The 17,251-nt window shown below is 49.1% G+C and overlaps 1 pseudogene; it reads left to right on the forward strand.

The window, feature by feature from the left end:
* Window positions 1-450: 450 nt before the first annotated feature.
* LOC119270398 lies at window positions 451-4,409 on the forward strand (annotated as a pseudogene).
* The last annotated feature ends 12,842 nt before the right edge of the window (window positions 4,410-17,251 follow it).

The following is a 17,251-nucleotide window of genomic DNA, read 5'->3' on the forward strand; positions in this document are numbered from 1 at the left end:
GCTAAGAAAAGAGATCAATCATCTCTCTTGAAATTGAAATTAATTTAGTTTGAAATATATTTTCTGAAATTGCATTTAGCAGCTTTGGCCGCATGCAGAAAACATGCATGCTCTTTTGAGGTGTACGTAATTATTTTGTTTGTAGGTTGGGTCCAGTACGGGCTGGACGCTCTGATCCGTTTAATCGAGCTGCAGTCTTGCCGACAGCAACGCATGATGCCACAGTTGCATTGAGCAGGGATCTCTACTTTACATATGATGACTTTACCACAGTGAAAGGCTTGGACACTGGACACTGGTGGCGTGCTCAACTTTCTTTAATCCCCATCGCATCAGTCCAGCAGCGGCCAGCCTGTGGTGAACTGCAGCCTGACCTGACGTGATTAGAAGCCCGGTCGGTTGGTGGCGAAATAAAAAGCCAGCTCTTCCTTACACAGACCAGCGATCATTAATCTGAACCCAGCTCGTCTTCTCCACAACAACGAGCAAACACACTGCGAGGAGAGGCCGTCGTAGTAGCAGCAGCAGCACGGAGACATCATCTTTCTTCCACCACCACACAACTGCAATCTCGCAAGTAGAGAGAGATCCAGCTATGGAGATCGCTATGGGGGCTATCGGCCCTCTCCTCCCCAAGCTCCGCGAGCTGCTTCATAGTGAGCTCACCATGGAGAAACAAGTAAGGAAAGGTATCGAGTCTCTCGTAACAGAGCTGAAATTAATGCATGCTGTCCTTAGCAAGGTGTCGAAAGTGCCGGCGGACCAGCTTGACGAGGGGGTCAAGATCTGGGCAGGAAATGTCAAGGAGTTGTCCTACCAAATGGAGGACATTGTTGATGCTTTCATGGTGCGTGTGGGGGATGGCGGCGAGTCCACCAACCCGAAGAACAGAGTCAAGAAGATACTCAAGAAGGTCAAAAGATTATTCAAGAACGGCAAGGATCTTCATCGGATCTCTGATGCTCTGGAAGAAGTGGTTCTTCAAGCGAAGCAGTTGGCCAAGCTGCGTCAGAGGTACGAGCAAGAGATGCGGGACACTAGTGCTAATACTAGTGTTGACCCTCGCATGATGGCCTTGTACACAGATGTTACAGAGCTCGTCGGTATTGAAGAAACACGAGACAAGTTGATCAATATGTTGACTGAAGGTGATGATTGGTCGAAGCATCCGTTGAAGACGATATCTATTGTTGGGTTTGGTGGGTTAGGCAAGACGACTCTTGCCAAAGCAGCATACGACAAGATCAAAGTGCAATTTGATTGTGGTGCTTTTGTCTCGGTTTCGCAAAACCCTGAAATGAAAAAGGTTTTGAAGGATATTCTCTATGGACTTGACAAGGTCAAGTACGAAAACATACATTGCAGCGAGGGACGAAAAGTATCTCATAGACGATATAATTGAATTCCTTAATGACAAGAGGTATGTATGTATGCTTTTTTCCTCTTATACACACCAATTTCCATTTCATCTAGTAAAATAGTGACATCGTTTAATACTAGTGCATATGCATCTTGATAGCATATTGTTAATTTATACTTTTGATGTAAATTTCTATAGTTATTGTATAAATCATATAATGTAATAATTAGTGAGTGCACATTTTTAAGGTAATTGAAAATATATATTCTAGGTCGACGATCTCAATTATGTGTGTGTGAGTGGGGGTGGGGGGGGGGGGTAATACAAGTCTCTAATTATGCAATTTGGTCGAGTTTGCTTAGAAGTAATTTATCCAAACTAATATAATAATATATTATTTTGTTATCTTCATTGTATTGATTTGTTAACTAATTATTAAATGCATTCATCAAGGTACCTCATCGTAATCGATGATATATGGAATGAAAAAGCATGGGAGTTAATTAAGTGTGCTTTCTCCAAGAAGAGCACCGGAAGCCGACTAATCACGACAACCCGAAATGTTAGTGTCTCTGAAGCATGTTGCTCTTCTGAGGATGATATTTACAGAATGGAACCCCTTTCCAATGATGTATCAAGAACACTCTTCTGTAAAAGAATATTTTCACAAGAAGAAGGCTGCCCTCAAGAATTATTGAAAGTATCCGAAGAAATTTTGAAGAAATGTGGCGGTGTACCGTTAGCTATTATTACTATAGCAAGTCTTCTAGCTAATAAGGGTCATATAAAAGCAAAGGATGAATGGTATGCTTTGCTTAGTTCCATTGGTCATGGACTCACAAAAGATCGCAGTTTGGAGCAGATGAAAAAGATATTATTATTCAGCTACTATGATCTACCTTCTTATTTGAAACCATGCTTATTATATCTAAGCATCTTCCCAGAAGATCGCGAGATTAGGAGAGCTAGACTGATATGGAGATGGATATCAGAAGGCTTTGTTTATAGTGAAAAGAAAGATATTAGCTTATATGAGCTCGGTGACAGCTACTTCAATGAGCTAGTAAATAGAAGTATGATCCAGCCCATAGGCATTGATGATGAAGGAAAGGTAAAGGCTTGCCGTGTACATGATATGGTGCTTGACCTCATATGCTCATTGTCAAGTGAAGAGAACTTTGTCACAATATTAGATGACCCCAGAAGAAAAATGCCTAACTCAGAGAGCAAGGTTCGCAGGTTGTCCATCCAAAATAGCAAGATAGATGTGGATACCACTAGGATGGATCATATGAGATCTGTTACTGTTTTCTCAGATAATGTTGTTGGGAAAGTGTTGGATATTTCAAGATTTGAAGTTCTGCGCGTGTTGGATTTAGAAGGTTGTCATGTCTCCGATGTTGGGTATGTGGGGAATCTGTTACATTTGAGGTACTTGGGGCTAAGAGATACCAATGTTGAGGACCTTCCCATGGAAATAGGGAAGCTGCAGTTTTTGCTTACCTTGGACATAAGAAGGACTAAGATAGAAGTATTGCCATCGAGTGTTTTTCAGCTAAGACGTCTAATGTGCCTGTATGTTGATTATGGTATGAAGCTGCCATCTGGGATAGGTAACCTGACATCCCTAGAAGTGCTATATAACCTGAGGTTATCTGACGTGGACCTTGATTTTGTGAAAGAATTGGGCCGTCTGACCAAGCTCAGGGTGCTCCGGCTTGACCGCGATGATTTTGATGAGAGCGTGGGTAAAGCTTTGGAGGAATCCATTAGTAATATGTACAAACTGGACAGTCTAGATGTATTTGTCAATCGTGGACTCATCAATTGCTTGAGCGAACATTGGGTGCCTCCTCCACGACTCTGTAGATTGGCTTTCCCGTCAACGGGAAGTTGGTTCGAAACATTGCCGTCATGGATAAATCATTCATCGCTTCCTCTCCTCTCCTATCTGGATATAAAGTTGTTTGAAGTGCGATCGGAGGTCATCCAACTTCTTGGGACTCTGCCTGCTCTTGTTTATCTTGAGATATGGAATTATTCTATTATGTCCGAAGAAGCGCATGAGGTGGAAGTGCCCGTTCTTTCCTCTGGAGCATTATTCCCATGTGCGACAGAGTGTCGCTTCATTGGTATTGGTGCCGTGCCGTCTATGTTTCCACAAGGAGCAGCGCCAAGGCTTAAACGCCTTGATTTCGTCTTACCAGCCAAGTGGATCTCCGGTGAAAACTTTGATTTGGGCATGCGGCATCTCCCTTCCCTCCAGCGAGTCAAGGTTCATTTTATCGAGGGGGGAGCTAGCGAGCGGGAGGTGGATGAAGCAGAGGCTGCGCTGAGGGCCGCAGCGGAGGACCACCCCAACCATCCCGCTCTTAACCTCTGGTGAAACATGGAGAAAAGGTTCGCTCTCATCTCGTGCACGGCCGGGCTTTGGTACTTCAGTCAGGTCCCGCTTTGGTTACTTATGCTGCAAAAATGCGTAGCACAAGTCTTGTTATTTATGCATGCTACAAAATTACATGTAACCTGATCAAAATTAGTACTAACTGATAACCCAACAGTAATACTGAATTACTGATACATGTGCCTTTTTCTCTGTACTTGGATGAACTCTGCTTTCTTCCTTTCTGAAACATTGAACTGAAGCATTTCAATGTGTGTTTCTTCCAAATGGCATTGCAGGTAGCATAGTAGGAGCTAGCAGATGTCGTCTCGTCGACATGGATTCGATCATGGGTGCCTCCAACAACTCCTCATGTACTCTGCTGTTTGACCTGTCTCCCCATTCGGTCTGCTTATGTTTCGAGTCTCTTCACGCTTCCCCCAACTCAAGAACCATTATGTTTGAGGGCGCCTGCCCCATGTGTTTTGCCCTCGATGAACCATTAATTATGATGTACTGCTTGGCTGGTTTGCTTGCTCTCATTCTGCATGCTACTGCTTTGTGTGGAGCAGCTCAATGTTTTGTTCCATAATCATAAACTACGATGTCCGGTTCAGTTTGATGTATTGGTTTCATGATGGAATAAACAGGCCTGTATTAAATATACATCTTTGTATTGTAGTAGCTAGAACTCGAATTTGAATATCTCTTGCATACTACGGTGTGCCTTCGCTGTCATCTAGTACTCTGTGAGATTATTGGCCCTGAACTGATGCAATGTTTTCTGGATGAAATCATGATTCAATATCCCTTCACTGACTACCTTAATTATACATGGAGCAAATCATAAGATCTCCATATCATACGATGTAATGCACATGAAGACCCGCTTATTACCAACTCAATAAGTTCATGTACTGATATCATGACAGTATCTTGTTATGTTGTCTCCATCAGACTTGCTTTTGTTTGTGTGTGTGTGGTTACTCTTGTCGCGGTCGAGCTACAAGTGTTTGTTTGTTTGTTTCTGCTAGCATTTACAGTTCATCTTCCTTCATTTTTTCCATTTCTGGTGGAGCGATTGAATCATCAAAATCCTGCATGAAGGTACTATTTTTGCAGCATCAATATGGCTGGCAAGTTTGGTGGGTCAGAAAGGGCTATGGTTTCCGCCAAGCAAATTGCAACGTGAATATAATTTCGCCCTGGTTATTTATGTATTAAGGTGCATAGTCACATATACAGCATGAATTGTTACTTTAGCCTGCCACAAGGTTACATATAACGTGCTCCAGATTAGCAAGCGGCCCGCTAGTTATATTGTTGCCCTCTTCTGCACTTGGATGTGTTGGAATAATTGGATATTCGCCCACGGATCGATCACATCAAATACGACGAACACACGCGCGCAAAAATTGATAGCCAAGGACCCTTGTCGTGCCCTTTTTTCTCTTTATTTTTTTTTGTATTTTCTCTCTCACGGTTGCTTGTGCACGGGGAAACATCTTTTCACCCGCCATATTTTTTCTTCTTCTCAATGTCGCCGATGCCACATCTTATCAAACGACACCTCATGTCCAGCAGCAACACAACTCGCCATATACGTGCAACTCATCTTCACCATATATGAACTCGCGGAACTCCATGATCATGAACGGAAACGCAAGGCACAAATTCCTTTTTCCGCCCGCTCTCGCTCGCAATTCTCCTCCGCCAGTGACGCATCTCAACTGCAGCAGAAGACTCACACATCTGAGCTCTTGGACGCACCTTGCAAGAACTCATCTGCACACTTTGATGACGGCTCGCAGCTTCGCCATCTCCATCTTGCACCATCCAACGATGATCTCGATGATTTCCTCGGTGTCGCAACTTCGGCACCTCCATAACCATCAATGATCACCAACGCCTTCCCGACGACAACCATGTCGCCCTCCTCCAGATAGTTCCGTCGAACAACGATCACCGTCACCACGTTTGTGATAGCGTCCTCGCCGCCTTCTCATTGTCGCTCCGCTGAACGACAGCCGCCTGACCCTCGACGTCGTTGCACCACCCAACGACTATATCACCCGCTCCTTGTCGCTACGCCAGTGACTGTATCACTCGCTCCTCCTCGTCGCTCCACCAACGACTTTATCGCCCGCCCCGAGGCGCTAGTCGGGTCGCCACCCCGGGGCAAGCGCAGCTTCGCTCGAACCTTGCTCTAGATACCAATTGTTGGATATTCGCCCACGGATCGATCACATCAAATACGACGAACACACACCAAAGCTAGCTTTAACCGGACTGACAAAGACCCATACTTTCCTAATTACCGATCACACTGGTCGCACTTAATACTTATCCTAACAGGACTCAAACATGACTATCTACTGGTAATCTCAAACTTACCTAATTAATACTAACTTATGTTTGGATTACCTAACAGGATGAACTCTGTTTACTTCCAACTGAGATATTCACATGTACTACTATGTCCTTCCACACAGCTGACAAATTTCGCCGACATGGACTGGATCGTGCGTGCCGTCCTGATTCCGGTCCAACCAAGACTGTCAAGACTCAACAACACTACGTCTGCGGCTCTGCTTTTGCATTGCGGTCTGATCCATCTTCCTTAAGCAACGAGATGAAGCTCTCATTCTGTCAGACTCATGTCTGAATCTTGGGCTTCTTGCTGCTGACGACTCGGACAAGAACCATTTAAGTTTATTTCTTCGATTGGACCAGGGGTTTATTCACGATGTACTGCTGGCTTGTTTGTGTACTATAACCACTCGCCGCGCTGCTTTCTTCCTAGCACCTACAGACCCCAATTTTTTTTTCGAGACTGACCAGTCTTCAATTTGTGAGATGTTTCCAATTTTCATCTTCTGATTGTATCACTTGTTTTCTCCATCTCCTTGCATTTGTTACTCATCATGCTGGTCCAGTTAAGTTTCATCGAACAAGCGAGGTAGTAGTAGTCAGTGGTGTTGTTGTGATGCACAAACAGGGAAGCCAGCCTACAATCTGTATCAGCATCTTTCTCTTTGTGTAGAACTGAACTGCGACTTGCCTTTTACATCTCTGATCTCTGTATCAGCATCTTGGTTCTGTTGAGGAGTAGCTATGACCGTTGGAGCTCGACGCTCCTGCGACGCGCTCGCACGGCGCGGCGGCGCCCCTCTGCTGCTCTCCCCCGGCGCCTCTCCCAGCACTGCTCCTATGCCACACCACCTCCCTCCTCCTACGCCCTTCCTCCCACCAGGTGTCTCTCCAACTTTTTTGGTCCCTCGTCTTCTCCGACCTCGAGTTACCCCGGTCCAAGATCTGCTGCGGCTGCTCCTTCGGTTGGCCTCCGACCGCCGGCGGGCGGGGCACCTCATCGGCTCCGGAGTGTGATCGTCGGGCACACCCCTCTCGACGAGCCGTCGCGCTGGGAGCGCGATGCCATCTGCACTTCTATGTTCGCCTGGCGCCGCGCGGTCTCGTCGCCCACCCCGGCGTCATCTACCGCTCCGGTGGGGATCCTCCGTGCCCCTTCTGCTCCAGGGGCTCCGGCGCGGCAAGGCCCGCGCAAAGCAGTGCAGTTCAACCTGCCTCCATCGACGTCCGTCAGCTCCCAGGAGGCCCACCTCCTCTCACGCCGCCAAGACGCTTCGTTTCCTCCACGCTTTTCGGCGTGCACGGACCCGGCCGCCGCTGCCTCGGAAGATGGATGGACTACAGTTATGTCCCGCCGCGCGCGACGTGAGGCCCGAAGGGTCGCGGCTCCACTCAGAGGGAGCCGCGTCGTCTCTTCTCCTCTGCCCGAGGCGTCGGACCTCCATCTCCTTCGTCTACAAAGGCTGGGGCCAAGGTTTGCTTCCGCTGCAGCTCTCCTAGCCACCTGGTCGCCTCTTGCTCCCACCCACGAAGCCGCCGCTCCCAGCGGCAACCTCCTCCAGCTAGCAGGACGCGGCTGCCGTGCGCGTCCTCTCCACCTTCGGCGACCATGTCCTTCCTCGGCCACCCTTCCACGCGCGAGGAGGAGGACACTTGCTACATCGCGACTTCATACGATCTCGACCGCGAGCGCCTGGACTGGGAGAGCACCGCCATTGTGGCGTGGGTTATCGCTGCACCGTAGGGGACGGACCGCACCGATGTCGACGACGTCTTCCGTCGCAAGTTCCGCCTGCGGGCGTCGGAGCTGATGGTGAGCTCTCACTTCCCGGAGCAGTACCTCGTGAAGTTCTCCTCCGCCGAGCTGCGCGACGAGGTCATGCGTACGGAGCGTTGCAATTTCAAGCTCGACGGCCTCGACATCCACTTCCGGCCGTGGCGCGCCGTCTCTCACGCCTACAACGCCGACCTCCACTTCCGCGTCCACATGGTCGTTGACGGCCTTCCTCCTTTCGCTTGGAGGCCGGAAGTGGTGGACCAGATCGTGGGCCGCAAGTGCGCGGTCCAAAGCCTCGACGACGGCTTCACTACCATGGAGGATACCTCCTCCTTCGGCTTTTGGGCATGGACGCCTTCTCCTCATCGCATCCCCAAGGTGTTGTGGTGCACGCTGGTGAACAAGGGTGCGGGTGGCCTCTCCTCCAAGGTCCGCATCGAGGAGGATCGCCCTGATCAATGGAAGAGAGGCGTCTCGTACCGCGTCCTGCTCCATGTCGACCGCGTCGAGGATTTCACTGAAGCTCCGGTCTTGGACGGCGGTGAGCCGCTCACCAACTTCAGGCCCGTTTCGCACTCCCTGCCGCAATGCAACCTAGGCACCATTGACGGCCGGCCCGTTGGTGAGGGCTCGGGTTCCATCCTTCCGGCCCCCATCCCAGCTTTGGGCGAACTCGGCCCAGCCTACCATCGACGCCACGACGACGAAGATCGTTTTGGGCGGGCCCCCTCTGTCGCTCGTGACGAGCACGTCAAACAGCCTCAAGCATGGCCGCGGGAGGAAGAACGACGCGCGTCTCATCGCTCCCTCTCCAGGGCCACGGAACGACGCCGTTCACGCTCTGTGGAGACGAAGGATCGTCGTCGCAGCCGCTCACGGCACGGCTCTCGCTGCGATGACAGGGTGACTCGCAAACGCCACCACCGGGAAGACGACGATGACGAGGAACGCCGGGGACCTCGCCGCGAGTCCTCACGTCGCAACTCCTCTCGCTCCTCCCGCGCCAAGTCCGTGGGCCATCACCGGGACGAAGGGAGGGGTCGCTCCTATGGCCGCAGTTCGGGTCGTTCCTCTGGCCACCATGTGGGTCACCGTCGCCACATCACCGAGCAGCGCAATCCTGCTCCTAGCAGCCTGGCCGGAGACTCCCTGGCGCGGATGAAACTCTCCTCCGTCATTGCATATGAAGCGGCTTGCACGGACTGGACGTCCGCTATCAAGGTGCTGCCGCCGGCCTTCACCATGGGCTTCTCGCGGCTCGCCTCTTCCCCACCACAAGCGCACATCGAGCCTCCCCTCCCTAGCGCTTGGCTGGAAGACGTGATGGACGACTCGGCAACGCTCCCCGCCTCGCCAATCCTACACGCGGCTTGGTCTCCGCTGCTCCCACCGGCTGTGGTGCCGGAGTCTTGGGAAGACGCCACCGGGGACGTCGCTGAGGACGAGGCCAGGCAGGTCCTTGGCGACCCCGTGGCCGAAGAGCGCGCTCCATCCCCCGACAACAACCTTTTTGTGCGCCCTCAGGCACCTCTCCTGCCGTGCCCTGCGCCTGCTCTGCTGACGCCTAAGCTGCCCAAGGTGCAGCCCACTTCTATTACCAGGCGTGGTGCCCGTTTGATCAACAAGCCAAAGATGCACGCCATGGATAAGGCCGTCCATGTCCTGAGCACCAAGATGGGTGTTGCTACTGAAGGAGTCCCTCTGCTGGATGCGAGGAAGGCTTACATCGACAAGTCCAGCACCCCGCTTCCGGACAAGGCGATTGAAGCTCTAGCCAAGCTCTTCAAATCAACATCCGCAGCATGTCCGAAAGCGGACGAGTCGCTCATTGCCATGGGCGGTCCAGGAGGGTGTGAGCTAGATGCCCAGGATGTGACTGTTTAGTTCCTTGCTTTCCTGCTGCGTTTCTCGTCTTTATCACTTTGTGGACAAGTCTCTGTGTTCGTCTGTTAAGCTATCACCTCACCTCGGTTGTTGTCACTATGTTTGGACCTGATCTCTCCATCGTTGACTGGAATACCCGCGGGCTAAACGACCAAGGTCGCAAAGACACCGTCCATGCCTTCCTCGCAGATACTCGCTGTCATATCGCTTGCATCCAAGAGACCAAGCTCGACCACATCGATCAACAAACGGCTTCTTATATCGGCGGTCTTAGTCTTCACTCCTTCGCTCACCGTCCGGCCATCGGCACCCGGGGCGGCATCCTCTTACTCTGGAATGAGGATCATGTGGAGGTCTCCAATGTTCACCTCGGCACTTACTTGATCTCGGCTAGCGTCTCCATTCGCACATGTGGTACCTCCTTCAAGCTCACTACAGCCTATGGCCCTACAGATCATGCCGAGAAAGAAGCCTTTCTCTTAGAAGTTATCGCTGCCAAGCCTTCTGACGACTCAAAATGGCTCATCATTGGGGATTTCAACCTTATCTACCAAGAGGAGGATAAGAACAACAACAACCTAGACTTCCGCCTAATGGGTCTCTTCAGAAGAGCCCTCACCAACTGTCAGCTTAAGGAGCTGAAGCTGCAGAACCGGAGGTTTACTTGGAGCAACGAAAGGGAGACCCCTACTCTTGTGCGTCTGGATCGGGCTTTCTGCAATGCTGCTTGGGACCTCATGTTCGAGAATCATGTGCTACATGCCCTATCCTCATCCCTCTCGAACCACTGCCCCCTCCTCCTTTCCAACCAGAGTGGCCCACGGAAACCGCCTGTCTTTCGCTTCGAGTCCTTCTAGACCAAAATGCCGGGGTTCAGGGAGGTGGTCCAACAAGCTTGGTCTGCGCCCTCCTCGCACTCTCAACCGGTCCATGTCATCAATCAAAAGCTCAAGGCCACGGCACAAGGGCTCAAATCTTGGAGCAAAGGCCTCTTTTCTGATGGCAATCTACAACTCCTCATGGCCCTGGATGTCATTCTGCAGCTGGATATTGCTCAAGAGTCCCGCGCGCTCTCCCAGGAAGAAAGATGGCTCCGTGCTAACCTGAAACGTCGGGTTAAAGGTCTCGCTGTTCTGGAAAGATCCCGCAAACGTCAAGCCTCCGGGATTCGCTACCTCCGCGAGGGCGATGCTAACACCAAATTTTTCCATCTACGAGTTAATGCGAGGAAGCGCAAAAATCACATCTTGAGACTCAAGCATAACACTGGCTGGGCTGTGACTCACGATGATAAAGCCGGGCTGATCTTTGACCACTTCTCCCGCGCTCTAGGTCGGCCTCCTCCTCGTACGCTGGACTTCAACTGGGACGCCCTGAACCTCACCACCCACCCTTTGGAGGATCTGGGCCTGCCTTTCTCTGAGGATGAGATAAAGGAGGCTATTGATGACATGCCCGCGGACAAGGCTCCGGGCCCTGACGGTTTTACTATCGCCTTTCGCTCTTGCTGGGATATAATCAAGGATGACCTTATGTCCGTCATCAATGCCTTTTCCGAGCTTTCTGCGTCCAATTTCCACATCATCAACACAGCCAATGTCGTGCTTCTGCCTAAAAAGGACGGTGCGGAGTCCATATCGGATTTCAGGCCCATCAGTCTCATCCATGTGGTCCCGAAGATCATCGCCAAAGCTATGGCACGACGTCTTAGCCCGAAGATGAACGACATTGTTTCCCGCAGTCAGAGCGCTTTCATCAAGTCTAGAACTATCCACGACAATTTCTTGTACGTCAGGAACACCGCCCGCCGGTTACACCGCTGCAAAACTCCGTCACTTCTGATCAAATTGGACATCGCCAAGGCCTTCGACACTGTTCGCTGGGATTACATGCTGGATCTTTTGCAACGCCTCGGCTTTCCTCAAAGATGGCGGGCCCTCCTGACGACTCTCTTCACCACGGCATCCTCTAGGGTTTTGCTCAACGGAATCCCTGGGAGGGACATCATGCATGGACGGGGTTTTCGTCAGGGCGATCCCCTCTCGCCCCTCCTGTTCGACATCGCCATCGACCCACTTCAGAGATTTCTGGAAAAGGCTACGGAATCCGGCTTGCTGTCTGCTATGCCTGGTGGTATTCAGGGCCCCAGGGTCTCCCTATATGCGGACGACGCTGCCATTTTTCTATCCCCCACGACACATGATGTGGAAGGCCTTGCTTCCATTCTACAGAGTTTTGGGGTAGTCTCTGGCCTCATGACAAATGTGACCAAGAGCTCCATCGCCCCCATCCAATGCGCCAACATTAACTTGGAGGAGATTCTGGCGAACTTCCCAGCGACTACAACCCCCTTCCCCATTAAGTATCTGGGGTTGTCCCTCTCCCTCGGAAGACTTAGGCGTGTGGACCTTCAACCCTACATCGACAAAGCGGTGGCTCGTCTTAGCCCGTGGAAAGGAAAGTTCCTGAACCGTGCCGGGTGCACTGCTCTGGTTAAGTCCGTGCTCTCCTCCATGCCAATCTTCCTGCTGACGGCTTTAAAGGCTGACAAAGGCATCCTCAGGGCCTTTGCGAAGATCAGTCGTGGCATGCTCTGGGCCTGTAAGGAGGCGGTTAGTGGAGGGAAATGCAAAGTCAACTGGCAAAAGGTCTGCCGCCCCAAGGAGCTCGGTGGTTTGGGGGTTCTGGACCTGGAGAGGTTCTCCCGGGCCCTGAGGCTTCGCTGGTTATGGTATGAGTGGAAGGCTCCTGAGAAGCCATGGGTGGGCTCTGAAACACCCAACGACGCCTCCGACCTTGACCTCTTCAATGCGGCTACTCGTGTCACCATCGGAAACGGCGCCAAGGCCTCCTTCTGGTCGTCTTCATGGCTCAATGGTGCCCCGCCAAAAGACCTGGCTCCCCTAATTTTCAAGGCTTCCAAGAGGAAGAATCGGACGGTCCAGGACGCTCTCGCTGATAACAACTGGATATCGGACATTGCGGTGGATGCGTTCACTGCCGATCACATGGAACAATACGTCCGCCTCTGGGAGCTCTTGTCGGATATCCAGCTTCATCCTGACACTGAGGACTCCATTACCTGGTCCTTGACCCCTAATGGGTGCTACTCGGCCACCTCCGCCTACAAGGTCCAGTTCCTTGCCTCTTTGCCCTGCCAGTTCGGGAACATCGTGTGGAAGACCTGGGCCCCTCCAAAGTGTCGTTTCTTCGCCTGGCTCGCTGTCCAGAACCGTTTATGGACCGCCGATCGCTTGGCGAAACGCGGATGGCCGCACCAACCTACTTGCCAGCTCTGCCGTACCTCCCCTGAGACGGCACGGCACATTCTTTTCGAGTGCCGCTTCTCCAGACGTATCTGGACGGCCGCGGCCTCTTGGTTGTCTTGTCCAGACCTCATCAGCAGCATCGGGGAGGGTAGGCCTAAAGTCGTGGACTATTGGCTGGCCGTTTCAAAGTCCACCACCTCCTCCCCAAATGGCTTGGGAGATCTGGAAAGAGAGGAACGAACGAGTTTTCAACAACAAGTCCTCCCTGCCATCGGTTGTCATGCATAAGATTAGGGAAGAGGGGAAGGACTGGATCCTCGCCAGTGCTAAAAATCTGGCGGAACTTGTAGGCTGATCCTCTTCCCCCTGTGTCGGGGGCGGTGGTCGCCCCCTTCCTGTTTTTTTGTTGTTTTTGGCTCTTGCCATACCCCCATTTGCTTCTCCTATATCAATATAAGGCAAAAGCTTTTTTGCCCGTTTCAAAAAAAAAAATCTTGGTTCTGTTTTTCTTCGACAAACAGCAGGAGCTCTGTTTTTTTGTTGCTTGTGTGCAGACACTCAAAAGCTCTGTTTTTCACTATACCAGTAGAAGTGTAGACACATAGTAGAGTGGAAATGGTGGACATGGTTGGAAGTTGGAACTGCACTGTTCCATTACAAATCTCGTACCGCGACGTTGTCAGAACTTATTCTCTGAAACGAGCCGCTGCGCTGCCTATTCTGTTTTGTTCTTCAGTTTTTTTAGGAAAGGATTTTGTTCTTCAGTTCAGAGATGCAAAGGCTTCTTCAGACATCCTGATTGACATCGCCGACCTGGGAAGCAGGAGGAGCAAGGGGTGGGGGCGGCGACCATCGCGCTCGGCGGACCGCGGCAAGTAAGCAATACCATCTCCACCATATTGGAATTCTCGAGTAAAGTAGCCAATTAGAATATATGGTACTTAGTATATTATGAAAAACAAGGAGCAAAGTCTGTTCGTTGTTGATAACAGATACTAGTATACTTGCTGTTCTCGGTATCATAAATACTAATGCGGAGTGGAAACATATTGAAGAGCGATTGGAGAAACGGTTGAGCAGTTGGAAAGGCAAGTTGCTCTTTGTTGGAGGGCGACTAGTTTTGATCAATTCTGTTCTCACAAACATGGTTTTCTATATTCTCTCATTTTTCCAAATTCCCAAAGGGGTTCTGCAAAGACTGGATTACTTCAGATCCAGATTCTTTTGGCAAGGAGATATTGAAAATAAAAAGTATAGGCTAACCAAATGGAGTGTGGTTTGTCGATCAAAAGACCAGGGAGGTTTAGATGTTCAGGACCTCCGGGTTAAGAATGATGCCTTGCTCAGTAAATGGCTGTTCAAGCTACTTAACGAGGATGGTGTTTGGCAAGCCCTGTTGCGCAAAAAGTATTTAGGCCAAAAAGCGTTGTCCCAGGCGTATTGGAAACCTGGTGACTCACATTTTTGGTCTGGTCTGATGGCGGTAAAGAAACATCTATTCCGCTTTGGATCATTCGCGATAAAGGACGGCTCTGAGATACGTTTTTGGAAGGACAGGTGGCTAGGAAACACCACTCTTCAGGAACAGTATCCGGACTTGTACCGAATTGTACGCGATAAGAATGATACTCTTGCGCACGTGCTCAGCTCCTCCCCGCCGAATGTATCATTTAGGAGGGATTTGATTGGCCTCCGCCTTGCATCATGGCAACCTTTTCTATCCCATTTGGATTCGGTTAACTTGACACAAGGGAGGGATGTGTTTCGCTAGAATCTCACTATATCTAGGTCCTACACAGTTGACCCTATGTACCGTGCACTCTCGCACTCAGAGGCTCCATTGAATAATAATAAACTAATATGAAAATCAAAGATGCCACTAAAAAATAAGATTTTCATGTGGTATCTTCGGAGAAGAGTTGTGCTAACAAAAGACAACCTCGCTCAACGCAACTGGCAAGGAAGTAAGAAGTGTAGCTTTTGTACTCATGACGAGACAATTAAACACCTCTTCTTTCAGTGCAAGTTCGCGCGTTCTATATGGTCAGTCATCCAAATAGCGTCCAATTTGTATTCACCAATAAGTGTTGCCAATATATATGGTCACTGGCTCGATGGAATACCAAATACTTTTAGTACGCTAATACGGGTGGGAGCGTCTGCCTTATTATGGTCGCTTTGGCTATGTAGAAACGATTGTGTTTTTAATGGCAAAACCTCTTCTTCTATGCAGGTTATTTACCGTTGTACGCACTGGCTTCATATGTGGTCTACGCTACAGCGAATGGAGTATCAATCGCTGTTCAAGGCGGTGTGTATGCGGTTGGAGCGGGTGACCAGGGAGGTTTTTACCCAACATGGGTGGCAACATAATCTCCGGATCGGTCCACCTCCTCCGTCGACATTGGCATAGTTTTGGACTCATATGGCTTTACTGTTGCCAACCTGTCGTTTTTTTATACATACTTTGCTAGACTCTTCGTTAAGGTTGTGTGCATCTTAGCTATGCAGAGGCCGGGCGTCGCTCATTATGCTTTGTATCCACTTGATACTACATTATGAGTTAATAAAAGCGCCCTTTATCGAGAAAATGGTGTAGAATGCCGAGGAAACAACAGAAGTGATGATGTAGTTTTTAGACAGGCCCACCATCATCATCCCACATATAGTAGTTTCGAGTCGCGTCTTGTACCCTGTTTTATTTCTGTTCGTCTAGTTATGGAAGACTTTAACGCTGTGGTACCTTGGCCGATGTTGGCTTTATTAATTTAAAGCCGGGAGCTTCTTGTGCCTGTTTTCTAAAAAAAACTACCTCTATTCCACTCACATCATATCCGTATTTGAAAGGAAGTTTCAATGATATTTTGCGGCATATAATTATATTTTGTTAGTCAAATTTATGGTCTAAATTAGACTCATAATTCGAGGGCCTTGTCTATTTGGAAGGTGGGAGTATACAATGTTCACTTTCCTTAATTTCACAATTTCAGGTGGAGGGCTTGATTCATCAAAGGCTGTAATCAGGTACTCCTTCAGTTAGTACTAACACAATAGCACTAAACTTTACACTATTTCAGCATTGTCTTGTACCTACTTAGTTTTATAGATCCTTCGTTAATTGTCTAAAGATATTTATTTTGGCTTCTGCCAGCCACAAGATTACACATGACCTTACATACATTACCAAAAAATTCACTGATATGTACTCACCTCCTCGGTAGTTGGATAAAATCAGTTTGTTTTCTTTATACAGCTCGCCGCATCTATGGCGATGGACTTTTTTTTTGCCCTACCTTTCTACTCCCTCCGTTTCTAAATATAAGTCTTTGTAGAGATTTTACTATGGACCACATACGGATGTATATAGATGCATTTTAGAGTGTAGATTCACTCATTTTGCTCCGTATGTAGTCCACTAGTGGAATCTCCACAAAGACTTATACTCTCTCCGTCCGGAAATAATTGTCGGAGGAATGGATGTATCTAGACGTATTATAGTTCTAGATACATCCATTTTTATGTATTTCTCTCACAAGTATTTCAGGACGGAGGGAGTATTTAGGAACGGAGGGAGTATTTAAAGTACCAAGAAATTGCAACAGGATTTCTCTTTGGGTCTGAACTTTTGATTTCTTGTGGTGCACCAAAAAATATTGTGCATACTATGCACCAAAAAAGAAACACATAGTCGAGGCTTGATAATATTTTGTCAAAGTCAGGGTTGTCAAATATTCAGAGATTCTTGAGCAAAAGTAGTTCGTCTGGCAAACTTGGTTAGTGCTGCAAATAAAAGTTCTCCCTTATTTCCAAGGTTCACTGTTCCTATATCCATATAATTACTTAGGGTTCCTACATCTTAATTAAGCAACACATAGTTGACATTTGATGAAATATTGTGTAACAGTGTGGTGAAGTGTCCACAGACCTTCTTGAGCAAATAGCTGTCCGGCAAACTCAGAAGATTCAACTAGTAGCAAAACTCAACTTCTGTCAGAATTTCTAGGCATTGTCGGCTGTACAACTGAATCTCGGCATCATGTCCTCAGATCTATCTGATATTACTAATCTTCGCATGTACTGTATACAACTACAATGAACTCTGATCAAACTTCGGTGTGTCTTCCCTTTGGTTAGTTGGTTACTTATCGCTTCTGCCAGATGAATAGCGTGATCGAAAGCCTGAAAAGGAAATCAAGGAGAATTGCAAA

The sequence above is a fragment of the Triticum dicoccoides genome, chromosome 3A, assembly GCF_002162155.2.
Source record: "Triticum dicoccoides isolate Atlit2015 ecotype Zavitan chromosome 3A, WEW_v2.0, whole genome shotgun sequence".
In the NCBI taxonomy this organism is placed as follows: domain Eukaryota; kingdom Viridiplantae; phylum Streptophyta; class Magnoliopsida; order Poales; family Poaceae; genus Triticum; species Triticum dicoccoides.